Source organism: Crocuta crocuta, unplaced genomic scaffold (assembly GCF_008692635.1).
Source record: "Crocuta crocuta isolate KB4526 unplaced genomic scaffold, BGI_CrCroc_1.0 scaffold81, whole genome shotgun sequence".
Lineage (NCBI taxonomy): Eukaryota > Metazoa > Chordata > Mammalia > Carnivora > Hyaenidae > Crocuta > Crocuta crocuta.
This window is the reverse complement of record NW_027527808.1, coordinates 3,971,355-3,989,665: the sequence shown is the minus strand read 5'-3', so window position 1 is coordinate 3,989,665 and position 18,311 is coordinate 3,971,355. Positions and strand designations below refer to the sequence as shown.

Genomic DNA, 18,311 nt, shown 5'->3' with positions numbered 1-18,311 from the left:
TATTGGGAATTGGGGCTGAGGAATGCTCCTATATATACGTAATAGTGACTGGGAAGAAATGTTTATTCTGGGTCACAGTATTCTGGAAAACACTTTCTGTGGGTATATCTTAGTCCATTTGACCTGCTATAACAAAACACTATAGACTGGGTAGCTTATAAACAACAGAAATTTATTTCTGACAGTTCTGGAGGCGGGGAAGCCCAAGATCAAGGCACTGGTAGATTTAGTGTCTTGTGAGAGCCTTCTTCCTCAAAGATGGCTATCTTTTCACTGTAACATCACATGGGGGAAGGGGAGAGAAATCCCTCTGGAATCTCTTTTATAAGGGAACTAATACGATTCATAGGAGCCCATCACCTCTCAAAGGTCCTGACTCCTAATACCATTACATTGGAGATTAAGTTTCAACATATAAATTTAGGGGAACACAAACATTCAGTCTATGGCAGGATATTGGAGAAAAGAGATCCCAATTCGCTAGATATGTTTTGCAAATTGATCATTACACCCAGGGATTTTGCTCCATAGTAATAGGGTTGTCATATAATGAGGTAAGTTTCCTGGCTCCTATTTAGGCATTCTTTCAAAATATTTAAACTTTTCATTATCTTTCTCACTAAATCTTGTGAGAATTATTCAATTTAATCTTCACAAAGTATTATTTCATAAAATTTCTGAGAGCACAAAACTTTTAAATCCCCTCAAATGTTGGTGAGCTAACTGAAGGCATGTTAAGAGGTGTGCTTTATCACTGGCCAACACCAAATGTTACACTTCACATATACTTGGGGGGACAATGGAGAGCAAGGGAGAGTATAAGGAAGGAAAGAACAAAGAACGGAGAGAGAGAGGGAAGGAGAAAGGAAAGAAGGAACAAAAGAACAGAATGAGAGGAGGAATAAGTAAATATTAGACAGACATAGCAATGCTTTCTTCTTGACTTACAGGAAATAGTAAATCTTATACAGTCGATGACAGAGAACTCCTCAGGGAGTAACTGAAAGGACAGCGTGAAAAATAAATCTTTAAGCCAATAAGAATTTTGAATACTTAAGAATGGTCAGATCTGGGGGCGCCTGGATGGCTCAGTTGGTTAAGTGTCCGACTTTGGCTCAGGTCATGATCTCGCAGTTCGTGGGTTCAAGCCCTGCGTCAGGCTCTGTGCTGACAGCTCAGAGCCTGGAGCCTGCTTCTGATTCTGTGTCTCCCTCTCTCTCTGCCCCTCCCCAACTCGTGCTCTGTTTCTCCCTGTCTCAATACGAAATAAACATCAAAAATTTTTTTTTTAAAAAAAAGAATGGTCACATCTGGATATGAAGAAGCATCCTCATATAACAGATTTGCCCACAGCAGACCAAATCTGTCTTCACCAAGTAATGTCAAATGTCTTCAGTGACTCATATGGTTGGGGAATGCAAGCTAAGAAATGTCCAAGTATTCCACATTTGCCATAGACGCTGTAGCTCTGGAAGCTGATTAATTCACAGTAAATGCTGAAAGAATTGATGCTCCAAAACAAAGACATCTGTACCCTGGGAGATGCGTGTGTGTGTGTGTGTGTGTGTGTGTGTGTGTGTACGTGTGCACAAATATACACTCACATGAGTGTATGCAAGCAAAAGGATAGTTCTTGTTTTTGTCACCTTTTGTATATAATATTTAGTGACTTTGAATAGCTTCCTTCTGATTACAAAAACAAAACCATGATTAAGAAACTTTGAAAAATACAGAAAATCACTAAAAAGAGAAATAAAAATTATTCATAATGCCTTATGCAAGAAATAAGAACTATTAATATCTCAGCATATATCTCCCAAGATTTTTTTCCACTGGGATTACACTATGCTTAATATTTTATAAACTACTTATTCACATAATCTTAATCACCCTGAATATTATTGTCTATTATGAAGTATATATATTTTTGCCATGTGTTATTAGCACCTACAAGTATTCCCATCACACAGATTTAAGGTCTTTTAATAATATTCTTTGGCTGTAAATGCAGTTGTTCATATATTTTTTATGTTTGCTATTAAGCATTAATACTCTAACTCACATCCATCATTAATTACTTAGGGTAAACTTTAGGAGACAAAATTAGAGATCAAAAGGTATTTTCATTTAAAATATTTTGATACAAATTACCAGATTATTCTACACATACGTTGTTACTTTTACACCTCTCCCCTATAATTCCTAAGTCCAATTTACCTGAACTATTAACAACACTGGCTATCATTTTTCTTTTACTTCTCAAATCTTAAAATAAAAACTACATAGATTTTTATTTTCTTTAATCAATTGTAAGGTTAAACAACTTCCATTCTTTTTTTTTCATTTTGTTTTGTTGGTTCATGTCCTAACCAATTCTGTTATTTATGTAAAGGCTCTTTATTTAATGAGAATATTCACTTTCAGGAGATTTTTGAGGAAAAAATTTTCTGAAAAATACATCATCAAGTTTTGGGTTTTTTTTTTTTTTAAGTTTATTATGAGAGAGAGAGAGAATGAGCAGGGGAGGGGCAGAGAGGGGGAGAGAGAGAATCTCAAGCAGGCTCCATGGTCTGTGCTAAGCCCAACATGGGACTTGATCTCATGACCCTGAGAGTCAGACACTGAATCAACTGAGCCATCCAGGTGCCCCAAGTTGTTTTTCATTGTAGTAAGGACACTTAACATGACAAATTTAACAAACCTTTTAAGTGTAAAATATAGTGCTGTTAACTCCAGGCATGATGTTGTACAGCAGATCTCTAGAACTTCTCATTCTGCCTATCTGAAACTTACATTTTTTAACTTATATTCATAATATGTTTGCATACAAAACTTTTTTGTTTTATATAAGCAAATATGTCAATTACCATTGTTTTTATTTATTATGGTTTATGATCTCACATAAAATTCTTATTTTTATGATTAATAATGCTTCCATAGGGCAACTGGGTGGCTCAGTCGGCTGAGCTTCCGACTTCAGCTCAGGTCATGACCTCACAGTCTGTAGGTTTGAGCCCTGCATCCAGCTCTGTGCTGACAGCTCTGAGCCTGGAGCCTGCTTCAGATTCTGGATCTCCCTCTCTCTCTTACCCTACTCCAACTTGCACTCTGTCTCTCTCTCAAAATAAAATAAAGACATAAAAAAAAATTATATAGTGCGTCCAGCATCAGCATTTATATAAATTTTTCTACTGGTTTGAAGTTTTACTGTAACATATTTCACATTCTGATTACACTAAAGTCTGTTCCTGACATTTTTATTCAGATTCTAACTGATTTGGTGCTAATCACATGCTGTTTTAGTTATCATGGCTTTGTTTTAAAATCAAGTATTCAGGAGTGCCTGCATATCTTACTCTTCTTTGAAAAAAGAAACGAATGCCATTCTCCCTTTTTTTGTTCTTCCATCACACTTTTGTATGACTTTAAGTTCTAAAACTATTTTGAAGTTACAGAATGGAACTGACGTAAATCTTTAAATTAATAGGATAAAATTAGCATCTTTACAATATTCATATTTCCCATCCTGCAACATGATATAATTTATTTAATCAACAGGTTCTACACTCTTCTTATTCATTTTTATTAGTTTATGAATATCCAGAAAATATTTTTTTCTTTTTTTTTAATTAAGTAGGCTCTATGCCCAACACATGGAGCTAAAACTCATGACCCTGAAATCAAGAGCTGCACAGTCCACTGACTGAGCCAGCTGTGTACACCCTGAACATCTAGAAAATATTTTTGAGAGACTTTCATGGACCAGGCAATGAGTTAAGGCAATGAGTTAATTTACTTCTAGGTAAAATTTTGCTACTAATGTTTATGCAAACTGTTTTCTAGAATGTTTTGTGATCATTGTTGATAAATAACATAGGTCTTTATATGCATTTTAAACATATATAATTTCTTGTTAACTTTTAATACTTTTGAGTTCTTTCAAGTTATCTACAAACAATGTTAATTTTGACCATTCTTTCAAATATTGTAGAGATCATGCATGACCTGAGCAGAAACCAAGAGTCAGATACTTACCTGACTGAGACACCTAGGAACCCCAAATTTGTATTTCTTCATAGCATTTGGTAATGAATTTCAGAATAGGATAATATATTAGTAAGTATAGAATTAATCATTCATTCAAATTTTTATTATTTTATGTATGTGTTTTCTCTATTTTACTTGATTTTTAATTATGAGAACTTTATTTCATTTTCTTTCATTAGACTTTTCAAGGAAGCAACTTTTGGTATTAATCTATCATTTTTGTGATGGTTTTTCAAACTGTTAAATTTTTCCCTTTGCCTTATTACTTATGCCACGTCTTCCTGAATAGTTATTTTGTGCACTTAAACATATTTCAAATAGGACACTTAATTATTTCATTTTCTTTCTTCCTATTTTAATACCGAAGATGTTTAAGGGATGAATTTTCTAATTATATGTATGGATGCATCACCTAAATTTGGAGTGTTTGTTCAAAATGACATAATTTTTTAATTTCTAAAAATAGATTTCATTTCTGATCATGAGCTACCAGCCTGATTGGTACAAATAAATTTTTCAAATTCCTTTTTGTGTTATAAATTACACTGGTGGCTCCCAATGAATCATGCTCCCAGTATTGAAGCCTGGGTAGTTCTCTCCCATACTGATTGATTCCAGGCTTGTACATGAGACTTTGCCCATGGAACAACGTGCATGATAGGAACAGAAGGTTGACAAGCATTTGTACACTGGGACTGATCGTCTTGGAATTCAGTCTCCATGCTCTTCTCCTGAAGGGACAGGACACATGGAAATACATTCTCTGAAGGACAAGACACCACATGGAGAGCAAAGGTAGCCTGGTTACCCTCTCAGCTTAAAGCAGCTGAGAATCAATCAAAAGAATCATAAAAAATAATAAATGCTGTTATTCTAAGCCAGTAAGTGTGGAGAGTGTTTGTTATGGAACAATAGAAAATGGAATTTTTTTCTGTTTAAACTCGATCTGACTCAATGACATTTTTCTATTTAGCCAAGATTCAGAGAAGACTGTTGAGAAGGAAGAGCCATGTCTCCATGTATCAAAGATGTCACCCCACCAAGAAGACAGTAATGTCTACAGCTAAATGTGCATTGGAAAGGCTGTTTTTCCTCTCTTGTTTTCTGGTGCGAATGAATCCTTGCATCATTTCAGTATCATTTTGTTACTGATCCAATAGAAACATAGGACATAGGACATGATTTATTAAATATCAATATTCTCAAAGTCCTCATATGTAATTTCTAAATCATATCTACTTTTGAAAATACAAGGCATCATGCACAACATTTAACCAATGGTGATTAATCTGTTGTGAGTTACAGACCTTTTCAAATAAATGAGAAATTTGTGTGCCCTCTCCTCAGAAAATTACTTCACAAAGAAATTATTACAATATCAGCAGTTTCACGGACTCATTAAGGAAAATATGTAGTGATTTTCAAATACAGTTTAGCCAACTAATCTGTCCTCAGATAAAAGCTTACTGCGAAGCAACAAAAACAGAGCAACCATAGTTGAAGCAACAGTAGTGCCTGACAACCCACCTGTTGCCTTCATTCTTCATTTACCTGCCGCTATGCCACATCCCTCCACAGAGTGTAGTTTGTAAATCATTGTCTTAAAATGACACGATAAAATTAAATACCCAGAAGAGAGATAAATAAACATGAAGGGGCTGAAGTAAGGGAATTTCTGGCACAAACTAAGAGCAAGTATAAAATAAGGAGAGGCTGGATTCATTGGAGTAAAGGTAAAAGAAAATACTGTGTGAATCACTGTGGACGGAGGTACAACATGAGACAGCAATTTACCTGCTGCTTTGAAAGAAGTTGGATGGCTACTTCAACTAATTTTATGTGTCAACTTGGCTAAACCATGGACTGCCCAGATATTTGGTCATACTTTTTCTGGATATTTCTGTGAGGGTGGTTTTGGAGGAGATTCACATTTAAATTGTTAGACTAAGTAAAGCAGTTGAACTCATCCAGTCAGTTGAAGGTTTAAATGGAGGAAAAGGCTGGCCCTCCCAGAGTATGAAAGATTTCTGCCTGACAATCTTCAAACTGGGAACTTATCTCTTCATGGCGTTTTACTGAGTGGGGGGTGTTTTTTGGTGAAAAAATTTATATTTAGATTTAGCCAGCTTGGACACAGTTTAGATGATCCCAATTTTGTTGGCAACACAGTCAGGAGCCAGTCCAACATATGCCTTCTTATCTCCAGGGGGCCTGATTAGAGTGTTGACCTTGGCCATTTCAATGTCATAGAGCTTCTTCACAGTCTGTTTGATCTGGTGCTTGTTGGATTTGACATCCACAATGAACACAAGTGTGTAGCTGTCTCCTATTTTCTTCATGGCCGACTCCATAGGGGGAACTTGATGATGCCATAGTGGTCAAGCTTATTTCTCCTGGAGACACTTTTTCGAGGATATTTGGGCTACCATCTTAGATGCAGTGTCTCTGAAGGAATGTAGGTGACAGGCAGATCTCTCTCTCTCTCTCTCTCTCTGTGAGTGTGTGTGACTGTGGACGACTTTCAGTACTGCTTTCTTGGCCTTCAAAGCCTTTGCTTTAGCTTCAGCTTTAGGAGGGGCTGGTGCTTCCTTCTTTGCCTTCAGCACCATCTTGAAAGCCACTCTTCCTGGTTTTATGGAGGCTTCCAGCCTTTGGACTGAAATTACAGCATGGGCTTTACAGATTTTGGATTTGCCAGCTTCTATAATCTCATGTGCCAATTTCTTATCATAAATTCCTTGTATATACTACATACTATATATATGCAGATATAAAATAAAGAGCCCTGGAGAACCCTAATACGATCATATATCCCAGTGTGTCCAGGACAGACTAGGTTTATGCCTGTGGCCCAACTATAATTATTAATATCTCCCCTTTTCACTCACATATACATCCAGTTTTTGGTTTTGCTTTATTTCATTTTGTTTTTGTTTTGTTTTCACAAAGCAGGGAGAGATCATGTTTGTCTGAAATGTGTTACAAACAGGGACCAGTGTGGGCCCCAGCTGGGTGGGTCATCTGCTTGTTGAGGGCTGCTTTGAGCAAGGCAACTGGTAAAGCCACTGGGGACTGAGGACAAAAGCCCCAATGGGCATGGAAGCACCAGGGATGTCAGTGTGGACACACAATAGGGTTGATTGGCTGAGAAGAGGTGGTTGTTCACCCAGGCCAGGCTACTCTTTCCAGAACCAGTGGAGGCTGGTAGGGACTGGTGCCAAGATGGCCTGATTTCATGCCCTCCTCCCAGCTTTGCCCTGCCCCTCAGGCCCCTGGAGAATAAATGATCTGTGCATCCATGGGAAGCCCTGGCTCTCATCAGGTTTGTTCTAGTGGGCACAGCAGTATCAAAATGTCCTTGTTTCTCCTAAGGTCAGTGTGTTACATCTTAAGTAAACTGGCAGCACTAGCAACTCCAGAGTAAGCCACTAGTGTGACAGAACATGGTACTTAAATAACCAAAAAAAGAAAACGTATTAGGTTGAGGCAGGAGTTCTTGTTAAATTGACAAAATTATCAAAATTATTTCTTCCTCAAAGTTAGATTACCACAAAGCTTTAATGGAAATGCTTCACCTAAGATAGAGGGAAAAGCAAACTTTGTTTCACATTCACCTTTTCCTCCACACAAGTGAATCGAAAGTTCTAAAACCTTAAAATATATTACCATTTAAGTTCCATCCTATAGGATTATATCTTCACACTTTGGTTCTTTTTCCAATTAATGGTCCATTTGTGAAATGCATATGTAGTTATTTCAGCTCTATATGGCTCATTAGAGAGCCTTCTCAGTGATGGGTTTCATTCCCTTTGGTCTGATATGAATGGATTCATTAAGGACATACTATAAAATAACTAATAAAGTAAATTTTGAACATTTAAAAGAAGTAATATAGCACAACTTACCTTCCTTAAAAAATAATTTAATCTGTTGTGGCCGTTTTAAAGATTTGAATTCAGGAGAAAATTCTTTACAAGTGGTTTTTATTATAACGTGGAACCTGACTCCTCATTCAAATGTGCATATTAATGTCTGATGTGTATCAGAGTAACTCCTGTGGGAAGAATAAATGTGTTAGACTATGCAAGTATAAAGAAGTAAGAATAAACATGAAAACTGGCAGAGGGTCAGATGGGAGGAACCTCCTTTCTATTTATCCTTCCCTGAGTAATTTCCCAGTTTGCAAGAAACTATTGTCCTATTTAAATAGTAGAGCTGATCATGATTTAGTCTGACTTATGGATAAAATCCTATGCAAATGTGTTGCTCATTTGAATTGAATCAATTGAATCAATTGAAAAAATTCAATCTTTTTTTACTTTTACTTTTTCTGTTGTTTCAAGGAGGGGCCAGACTGCACTGATTAAAAAAGGATTTCTTTAGCAAAACTCTCCTACTTTAGACACACTGACAGTTTAAATTGAGAAACAAAACCCTAGATTTTTCATTGGCAAGCAAAAATTAGTTTTTTTCCTCCTTTTTTAACAATAAGAAATTACAGTAATAAAAAAGTAACTGTTGTAGGTGCTACCTATACATATGAATTATATATGACATATTAAAAGAAAGCCAAGTTGTTACTTGACAAGTTGTGAGACTGCTCACTTGACCACCAACTGTGTACCAAGACCTAGAGACGCCTTTCCCTGCTTTCAACCATAACATATGATTACCAAGGTGTCAATTGCAGGCAAACTCCCTCAAATTCACATAATGCTGTTAGATCAAGCTTCATATCAATCTAACATCTAAAATTCAAGTTAGAACCATATAGACAATAGTAAACAAAACCAGCACATCATCTTAAAGTGCAAAAGTAACAAACTTTTGAAGAAATTACCATTTCCAACTTACATTTTACTGTTTTATTGCTACTGAGTTCAGACAGATATTTTTTAAATGAGTATTTCAGTATTAATGATATGTTCTCTTGTTTTCATATTGTCCAAATCACATGTAGTTGAAAAAGAGACATGAGATATAGATGAAAAAATCTATTATTTTTAGCTACATTCTATGATGGTTATAGAAGAATGTAATAACAAAATACAAAAATGTATTAATAATTCCACGGTTTTTATGAAATGTGCATCAAAACAGACTTCAAAAGTCAAAGTACACTATAAATAAATAACAAGAAACAATTTTCAATTTGTTCAAGTGGGATTAGGTCTTTAATTGATAGGATGGTGAGTTATAAAATTATAAAGAGTCAATTAAGGAGGGAGTTAAGTTGGCCATTTAAGAACATTAAAAATTTGACAATTTTTTAATCTCTAAATGTGTGTGTGTGTTCTTTGTCTTACGTTTCTCATCTCCTCTTTCAGCTATTTACAGCAAGGCATCCAGCCTTAAATAGTCTTGTCAGATGTGAATAAACCACACTCCTAGCAATGCATTACATAACTCTTGCATGGAAGTGTATTTTTAAGATATTTATATTCTGTTCCAGCAAGAAGGCTGATTCATGTATGTAAGCATCAAGGTCAGTTGATAAAGTGGGGTCACTCCTAACAGTAGCCAAGTGGGGCAAGACAGAATGCAATTGGGAAAGTCTTTGTTTAAAAGTAAAAATACATACTAACTTGATATTTTGCTTATAAAAACAGGAAGACAATGGCAAAAAGAAAAGAAAAATGGGTGAGGATTGGGCTTTGGAGTTCACCAAACAGGATTCCTCACATGGCTCTCTTTCCTGCAAGCTCAGTAATCTCTCAAAGGATAATCATTAAAATTAGCTTAAAAAAATAGCTGAACTTACTCCAGGTATTAGTATTAAACAAGGTAGTACAATTATAATATGGCTATATTTACCACACCCGAGAAAGTCGCCAGGTGATTTAGTTCAAGCATCTTAAGTAGAGAGATGTGGCATGAGACATGAGACAGAATTTTCAACCCTCAATTTTTTACTTACAAATGTTCTTGGGATTTGTAGTAGGCAAATGCAGTGGGGGGGTACGAGTTGGCAAAACAATAAAGTAAACAGGAATAAAGCAAATCTGGGGTGTCTAGGTGGCTGGGTCAGTTAAGCATCTGACTTCGGCTCAGGTCATGATCTCAGAGTCTGTGGGTTCAAGCCCCGCATCAGGCTCTGTGTTGACAGGTAGCTCAGAGCCTGGAGCCTGCTTCAGATTCTGTGTCTCCCTCTCTTTCTGCCCCTCCCCTGCTCTCTCTCTGTCTCTGTCTCTCAAAATAAAGACATTAAAAAAATTTTTTTAAAAAGCAAATCTTAGAACAAGCTCTAGCATCTCTCTTGCTGGGCTTATAAAATAGCATAGGACCCTGAACTATGAAGAGGTGAGGTCCCCTCATGAGATACTGACAGGAAGAACTGCTAAGATTGATTCTAGTTAGAGGAAGCCCGGGAAGGTGCACGCAAGTTCAGCAGAGTTTGCAATGGCTCAGTTCTTGCGTGAAACTGGGAAACCTAATAATGACTCTGCACTGATCATTTGGAGGTCCTTTTATTGGCTTTTCCCAGATATCAGGCTTCCTTCTTGGGAAACTTCTTGGGAGCAGCTGTCAAGAGAGTATTCTTTCTGAAAGCCCTCTCCTTTATATGTTTTTTGTCTTAAAACTACACACACACACACACACAGATATTTTCCATATTTCTATAAGTATCTATAGAAATATTTGCTTCTGCCAAAATAGAAGAAAATGTATCAAACCCTTTGATCCATCAAATGACGTTTTGTCTTGTGTTCTGTCTATTCTGCAAACCTACTTCTTTCTCATTTCTTTTTTAAAAAAATTTTTAATGTTTTAGTTATTTCTGAGAGAGAGACAGCGTGACCAGGGGAGGGTCAGAGAGAGAGAGAGACACAGAATCTGAAGCAGGCTCCAGGCTCTGAGCTACCTGTCAACACAGAGCCTGACGCAGGGCTTGAACCCATGAACTGCGGGATCATGACCTGAGCTGAAGTCGAACGCTCAACCGACTGAACCACCCAGGCGCCCCTCCTTTCTCATTTCTAAGCAAATTCTTTACTCTCTTCTCATATCCTTTAACAAATAGCGCTTACTGGTCCTTAAAATTCAGTATGAATGAAGGAAGATAAATTCCCTTTGGCTTACTATTCAAATCCAACTAAGACAAAGAAATAGTTGCATTCCTCTAATGAAACAAAGAGTGAGAGAGAGAGAGAAAGAAAGAGGGAGAAATATGAAAATCTATATTCTACCACATATTTACTCAACTCTCCATAGGCCTGAATGCAATAAATATTAAAACAATAGATACCCTTCTATGTTTGAGAACCCAAACTTTGTTTCACTGGACTGTCATCCAGAACAGAATAGAGCTGTGGTCTTCGCAGTAAATTTCCAAAGTTAAATTCAGACTGCTGTTATTCATAAGTAAAAACATGTTTCTCTGTAAGTTTGCATATCTTTTATCTCCCTATCTATCCTGTAACCACAGTACCCAAGTGAATCACAGTTAGAACAAAGAATTACAGTGTGACTTTGAGAGCCTAAAGTGTCCTTGAGTCCTCCACACAGAGGGTAGCAGTAGTGATAAGGATTTTTAAACCTCCAAAGAATGAATGAAACTCGGGAGCCTGAAGTATGGACTGCTAGAGTCCTTTCAACCTGTGCTTTCATTTTAGTACAGTTGCCTCTCAACCAAAATCAAAGAGGTAACAGTAAGAATTTATCAAAGCTCTTACCCATCAAATGGCAAGTTTTAGAAAAATCTTTGTACCTCTTTGACACTAATGCTCAAAATTTCTAAAACCATTTGTATGTCTCCCATACATGGGGAAGATAGGTCACTTACTTGATCCCTACTTTCAATGTTTCTGAGATACCCAAGGCTTCTCAATTTCCTTAGACCTTCAGAGCTCTAAAGCTCTGATGGTTCAATGGCCCTGTGTCTCTATAATAGGTCCAAAGGCCCTGTGTCTCTGAAACCAATTTGCTACCACATTCCATTTCTCCCCTGACATCATCTTTGGTAAGTTTTCCTAAATTTAAAGCTCCATCATCCTACTAAGCTATACCAAAAATAAAAAGACTAAAAAATAAAAATAAATAATAAATAAATAAATTTTAAATGAATAAACAAAGCTGCACCACTCTGCCATCCCACCTAATTCATGTTCCGTGAATTTCAATACCCACTAGAAAAAGACTAGATTTGAAAAATTCCTGACCAAACTTGATCTTGAAACTCTTGGCCCACTGACAGTACTACCTCATCCCATCTCTTCTGTACCATTGCTTTTCACTAACTCTTCTCCCTCACTTTGTCCACATTTGCTTACAGCATAAAAGTTAGTTCTGACACAAATGTGTTACTAATAAAGACCACATTTATTTTCATTAACAGCCTCTGCCCTCTAGAATTAGGCTCAGATAACTGTCAAGTAAAATTATGATATATTCAAATTTTCAAAAATTATCCACACTCCTCTTTCAACAAGAGATTGAGTGGAGAGTTTGGCAATCTGAGGGTTATACACAATTAGGGTAGAAACACAGGTGTTGCCAAACATTAGTGCTGCAAAATCTCATTTTTTAACAGTATCACCTGTAGCCCTAGAGTGATATTATTTTCTTGTAAGCAAACATTTTTTCAGTTAATCCCATACCAGATCATACCTCTGTCAATGTTTGTAATAAAGGTGAGCAGTTTGTTTTTGGCCCCAGGACGCGCTATAAGAAATAAAATGTGCAACCTCCACTGTGCCTTAGGGAAGCATTTAGACATCTGTACATTTTACACAGTCTTTCCTGTGTTGCTATAGAAAGTATCACCTTGTCTTCCTCTTTGGTAGCTCTGGGGTAATATACAAAGCTGGCTTTAAATTATGAAATGCCAACTGGAGACCTCTCGAAGTATTCTCAAATATAATTCACTTCTTTGGAAATAGCGATTATCAGTTCTTCCAAAATATGATTTAATTATGTACTTACATAAAATGTCATCATCCTAGTACACTTGACATTTTTAACACATATTCTATTCCTGTCATCTATATCAATGACAAATGACAGAATAAAGGCCTACTTAAAAATTATATCATCTGAGACATTTTATATAATTATGGGCAATTAGAATTTGTAAAACATTTAAATGAATTTAGCTTTTCTTTAAGAGCCCAGTAAGCTCATAAGAAAGCTAAAGCAAGCACTGAATACTATCGATCAAAAGGCCTGTTGAGGAGAAGTAGGCAATAGACTAATTCATGGCACTGCACTACCTCATCCTCTTCAAGATTATTTCTTCATCAGCAAGACTGGAGGGCTAAATTAGAAGCTTTCTAATTCATAATCTCTTAATATTTCCTGTGTATCCATATGTCCAGAACTTACCGGATGCTATGAGGAGTCCAGACATAGCTCTCATCTTGAGCTGCTTATAGTCTATTTTTGTAAGATAGAAGAAAAACATGAGGAGCACAACAAAGGGCAATTCATAAACAATTACCAGAGTATTTTCTATACAATGGGTGGTAGCTAACCAGAGTTACTGGAACTGAAAAAAGGGAGAAAGAAGTAGTGGAAGTTTAAGAACATCCAGATTTTCTTCAGGTTAACCACAGCCTACTTTTCTTAGAAAACCTACTAGGAGATGAAATTACATCCAATTTAATATATATTTATTGCATATTTTTTACATGACTAGTTAACAACTTATTTCAACATATGATTTTCCATCCTACTGCATTTCATCACTGTCAGTTTTTCCACTAAACTTTGAATCTCAAGCTCTTTGGAGCCATTTTTTAGACCTCGCTCCTGTAGTCTGGGCAGTCACTCAAGGTTACCCAGCAACAGAGTGGTGTGGGAGGGTTGGGATGCAGTTTCCTGACTCTTGGTTGAATTCTCCCCCAGGGCCGTGGCCTCTATTACAACACATGCCCAGGTAAGCTCCCTCTCTGGAGTGCTTCCTGCACACCCTCAATATAGTTTCTCAAATAAACTTCCTCAAATCAACTCCTGTGCCACAGATCTCATCAGACTCTACTAGCAGCCTAGGCAGTGAAGAACCTTTGAAATCATCTAATCCTATTCCTTTCCATCACGCACAGACACAGCCGGTAGCAGGTGCAGAATGATAAGGTCCAGTACTGGGAAGTGATTACTTAGTGAATTGACACTGCTGGGACTTCATCACAAATTGGGACTTTTCCCACAATCACCCAACACAAATTCCCTCATTTATAAAATCAAAACATAATTCCTATCTTATGAGTTGTCATGAAAAATAAATCAGACAGCATCTGTGCCTGGTATATAATAAGTGTTTCATACTATATTAGCCATATCTTTTTATTCTGTATTTTGATGCTTTGGCATCTGGGACCTTGCTGACCTGGGAGGGGCTGCCCCTCCCAGGGTGAGCTAATCCCCACAGGTAGCAAGTACTTGCCTGTGAGGGCACCTTTCAGATGCAAACACAGTGCAGACCCCACAAATCCAACCACTTTCTTTATCAGCTATTCACATTCCAGGCCACTTTTCACTACCAGCTAGAGCCAAATACCAGTTTACTGAGGAGAACCCCTCTACCCCAAAGCCTGCTGACATCCACCTAATCAATCCTAAGGCTGCTTATCATGCCTTACTCATTCCTTCCCACAATAAAGGACCTTGTCCATATTTTCCTCTTACTCCCTGACTTCTGACCAACCCTGGTAATTTCCCCATGTGAGTCTGCATTGTATGCCATGCTTCCTGTTTCTAAGGATCTATGAGTATAATAAATAAACTTCTTCCTTCATGACAGTCATTTTCATACCTACATGTCTTTTTTTTTAATGTTTTATTTATTTCTGAGACAGAGAGAGAGAGAGAGACACCGTGAACAGGGGAGGATCAGAGAGAGAGGGAGACACAGAATCAGAAGCACGCTCTAGGCTTTGAGCTAGCTGTCAGCACAGAGCCCCACGTGGGGCTCGAACCCATGAACTGTGAGATCATGACCTGAGCCGAAGTTGGACGCTTAACCGACTGAGCCACCCAGGCGCCCCCATACCTACATGTCTTACCATTCATGATTAAAACAAATCCCAGCTACCCTTGAAACAAGTACATACTTGTTTTCTCTTCTCTGGGCCTTTCCAAGTGATGGATATCCTATACTGAAACTTCAGTACACCCCAACTGTGACTCCTAGAATTCTCTCTTGCTCTAGTAAATTGACAACTGAGATATATTATGTTTTATGTACCTGTGGCCTGGCTATCTTCTCTGTCCTTCTTTCAATATATACATTCAATCTCGGGGAGCGTTTCACATTTTACCACACGTGGTTTTGCCACATCTTAAGTCCTTTCTCTCTCTGATCTGATGTCTGGCCTACCTTCTAGCTTTTCCCTTGTAGCTTTTGTAGTTTTCTTTCCTTAGAAAAGCCAAAACATGGTTTCAGTCACAAGACTAGAAGCTTCATCTGTATAGGTGCTCCAAAACTCTCATCTTACCATATCTAAACCTCTCAACACATCCAAAAATGAAAGGCAAAATTGTGTTAAGAGTAAGAATAATGAATTTTTAAAAATGTGATTTTAAAAACTGACTCAGAAGACTATCTACAGTTGCTTAGCCTTTCTGAGACTCAATTTTTCACTTGTAAAAGTGGAGATAAAAATAGTATCCATATCATAAGGTGGGTATAAAAATTAAATGAGATAATATATGTAAAGTGCCTGATTTGTAATATGCCCTAAAGTAGTAGCTATTATTGCTATGATTTTAATTGTGGTGGTTATTTCCATAGCAGCGGTTATTATAAAAATAAGACAATTTTTGAAAACAAAATTTGGAAGCACCTTTAAAATGTTCCTGTCACCTCGGAAAAGTGTGGCTTAATATCTGACTTTAAAATAAATTCTATTTTGGGACACCTGGGTGCCTCTGTCGATTGAGCATCCGACTTCAGCTCTGGTCATGATCTCATGGCTTGTGAGTTCAAGCCCTGTGTCGGGCTCTGTGCTGGCAGCTCAGAGCCTCAAGCCTGCTTCAGATTCTGCGTCTTGGTCTCTTTCTGTCCCTCCCCAACTCCCTCCCTCCCTCTCTCTCTCTCTCTCTCAAAAACAAATAAACAGTAAAAAATGTTTTTAATAATAAATTCTATTTTTGCATATCTCCATCTATATTTAAAAACAAATCCAACTATTTAGGGCAATTCTTATTGGCTTAAATTTATTTATTAAAGGAATAAATATCCAATTATTGGATGAATGAGTGTGTTTTTGCTTTAAAAATGTGCACCTCCAAATACATAAAAGAAAAGTAAATATTGTGTTCATTTGTGTAATGTTGCATAGGTCATCTTGTCTCATGCATTGTCATTTGATTCTTATAAAAATCTGGTAATGTGAGAGTAAAAGGAGTGATGTGGGCATATAAACACCATTATCATCATTTTACACATGAAGAAACTGAGGGAGGGAAAAGTAATTTGAAATTCGTAGAATGCCTAACTTCATATATAAATGATTTTCATAATAACTGACTACTCCACTGAAATGACTTTTGTAAAGGATACTTAATACCTCTAAATTACCAAATCCATTAGTCAATTCTATGTCTTTATCTTACTAAAATATTTGACAACATTGGACACATCTCTCTTCTGAAACACTTTATTTAATTTCTTTAATGCTAAATTGCCTAATTTTTGTCCCCACTTTCGCCTGCTCCTTCTTGGTCTCTTTTTGCTGGATGTACCTCGTATTCTTGATTTTAAAATTATGGAGTATCTCAGATCCTTCTCTTCTCTTTCTGTAATTTCCCCTTACATGAGCCCTACTGCTTTAAACATCAACTAAATGTTGGTGATGCCCAGGTTTAAACTGCAGCACCTGCCCTGAATCCCGTGAGCCCCAGAATGGGACATTTACTCACTATAGTACTTCTCCATAAATATTTTACATTCAAAACTTAGCTTATCCAAAGCAAATATATTTAATTTCTGACCCCAATTCTAATGTAATCTCTTCTCCCAATCTTCTCATATCTAAAATGGCCTCCCATCCTCCAGCCTAAATATGAAATAGATTAATTTTTCCTAACTTCAGAGAAACAATCCTTCAGAAAATCTTGCCTGCTCAAATTGCAACGTGTATCTCTAATCTGTAGCTTATTTTTTCCACAGCTGCCTCTCAAGTTCAAGTTTCATTATTTCTTACTTGAACTACTGAAATAACTTTTTAAGCAGTGTCCCAGCTTCTATTTTTCCTCCCCCACATTCCATTCCCTACAAAACAGCTAAACTAATCATAAAACATACATAAATTTTATCACTTTTCTGTTTAAACTCTCTAAAGACATCCCATTATTCACAGAATAAAACTGAGCTCAGTATCATGGCCCAGAGGCCCCACATAATCAGTTTCTTGCTTACCTTCCTGATCACTTTAGCATAATGGTCCTCTTCATTTACAACATTCCAGCGATAGTGCACATCATTCTCTGTTCCTTGATCTTGTCAAGAATCTTCCCACCTCAGACCTTTTTTTTATAGTGTCCCCCCAGCATGGAATTCTATCCTATCACATTTTCAAATAGTTAGGGCCTTCTCATCTTTCAGGTCTTTGTTCAAATATATCCAGGTGTAGCTGGGTGGCTCAGTCAGTTAAACACTTGGCACCTGATTGCGGCTCAGGTCATGATCTCACAGTTCAGTTCATGAGATGGAACCCCACATCGGGCTTTGTGCTGTTGCAGAGCCTGCAATCTCCCTCATTCACTCTTGTGCTCGCTTGCTCTCTAAATAAATAAATACATAAATAAATAAATAGGGCTGCTTGGGTGGCTCAGTCGGTTAAGCATCAGACTTTGGCTCAGGTCATGATCTCACAGTTCATGGGTTCAAGTCCCACATCAGGCTCTGTGCTGACAGCTCAGAGCCTGGGGCCTGCTTCAGATTCTGTGTCTCCCTCTCTCTCTGCCCCTCCCCTGCTCCCTCTCTCTCTCTCTCCCTCTCTCTCTCTCAAAAATAAATAATCATTTTAAAAGTTTTAATAAATAAAATAAATACATAAACATTTAACATAAATACAAACACACACACACAGAGGACCTACTAAGAGCTCAATTAATATGACTGAAGCAATGGAATGAATGAATGAATGCAATGTTATCCCCTCAGAGACACCTTCCCTGAGCATCTGAAGTATGCTCATCTAAGTACCCATCTCAGTCACTCTCTAGCATTACCATGTTTTATTTTTCTCATAGAACTTATCACTCTCTGAATTATTTATTTTTGTGTCTCATGTTGATTATCTGGGTATGCCATCAGAACACAG

General features: G+C 37.1%; 1 long non-coding RNA gene across 1 annotated transcript in view; it reads right to left on the bottom strand.

The window, feature by feature from the left end:
- LOC144240414 (uncharacterized) overlaps nucleotides 1-18,311 on the bottom strand; it is a 93,200-nt gene that overhangs the window by 15,449 nt on the left and 59,440 nt on the right. Inside the window, exon 2 of the long non-coding RNA XR_013337710.1 lies at nucleotides 7,953-8,101. This is a non-coding gene — a long non-coding RNA (uncharacterized LOC144240414). The remainder of the gene's footprint in view (nucleotides 1-7,952; nucleotides 8,102-18,311) is intronic.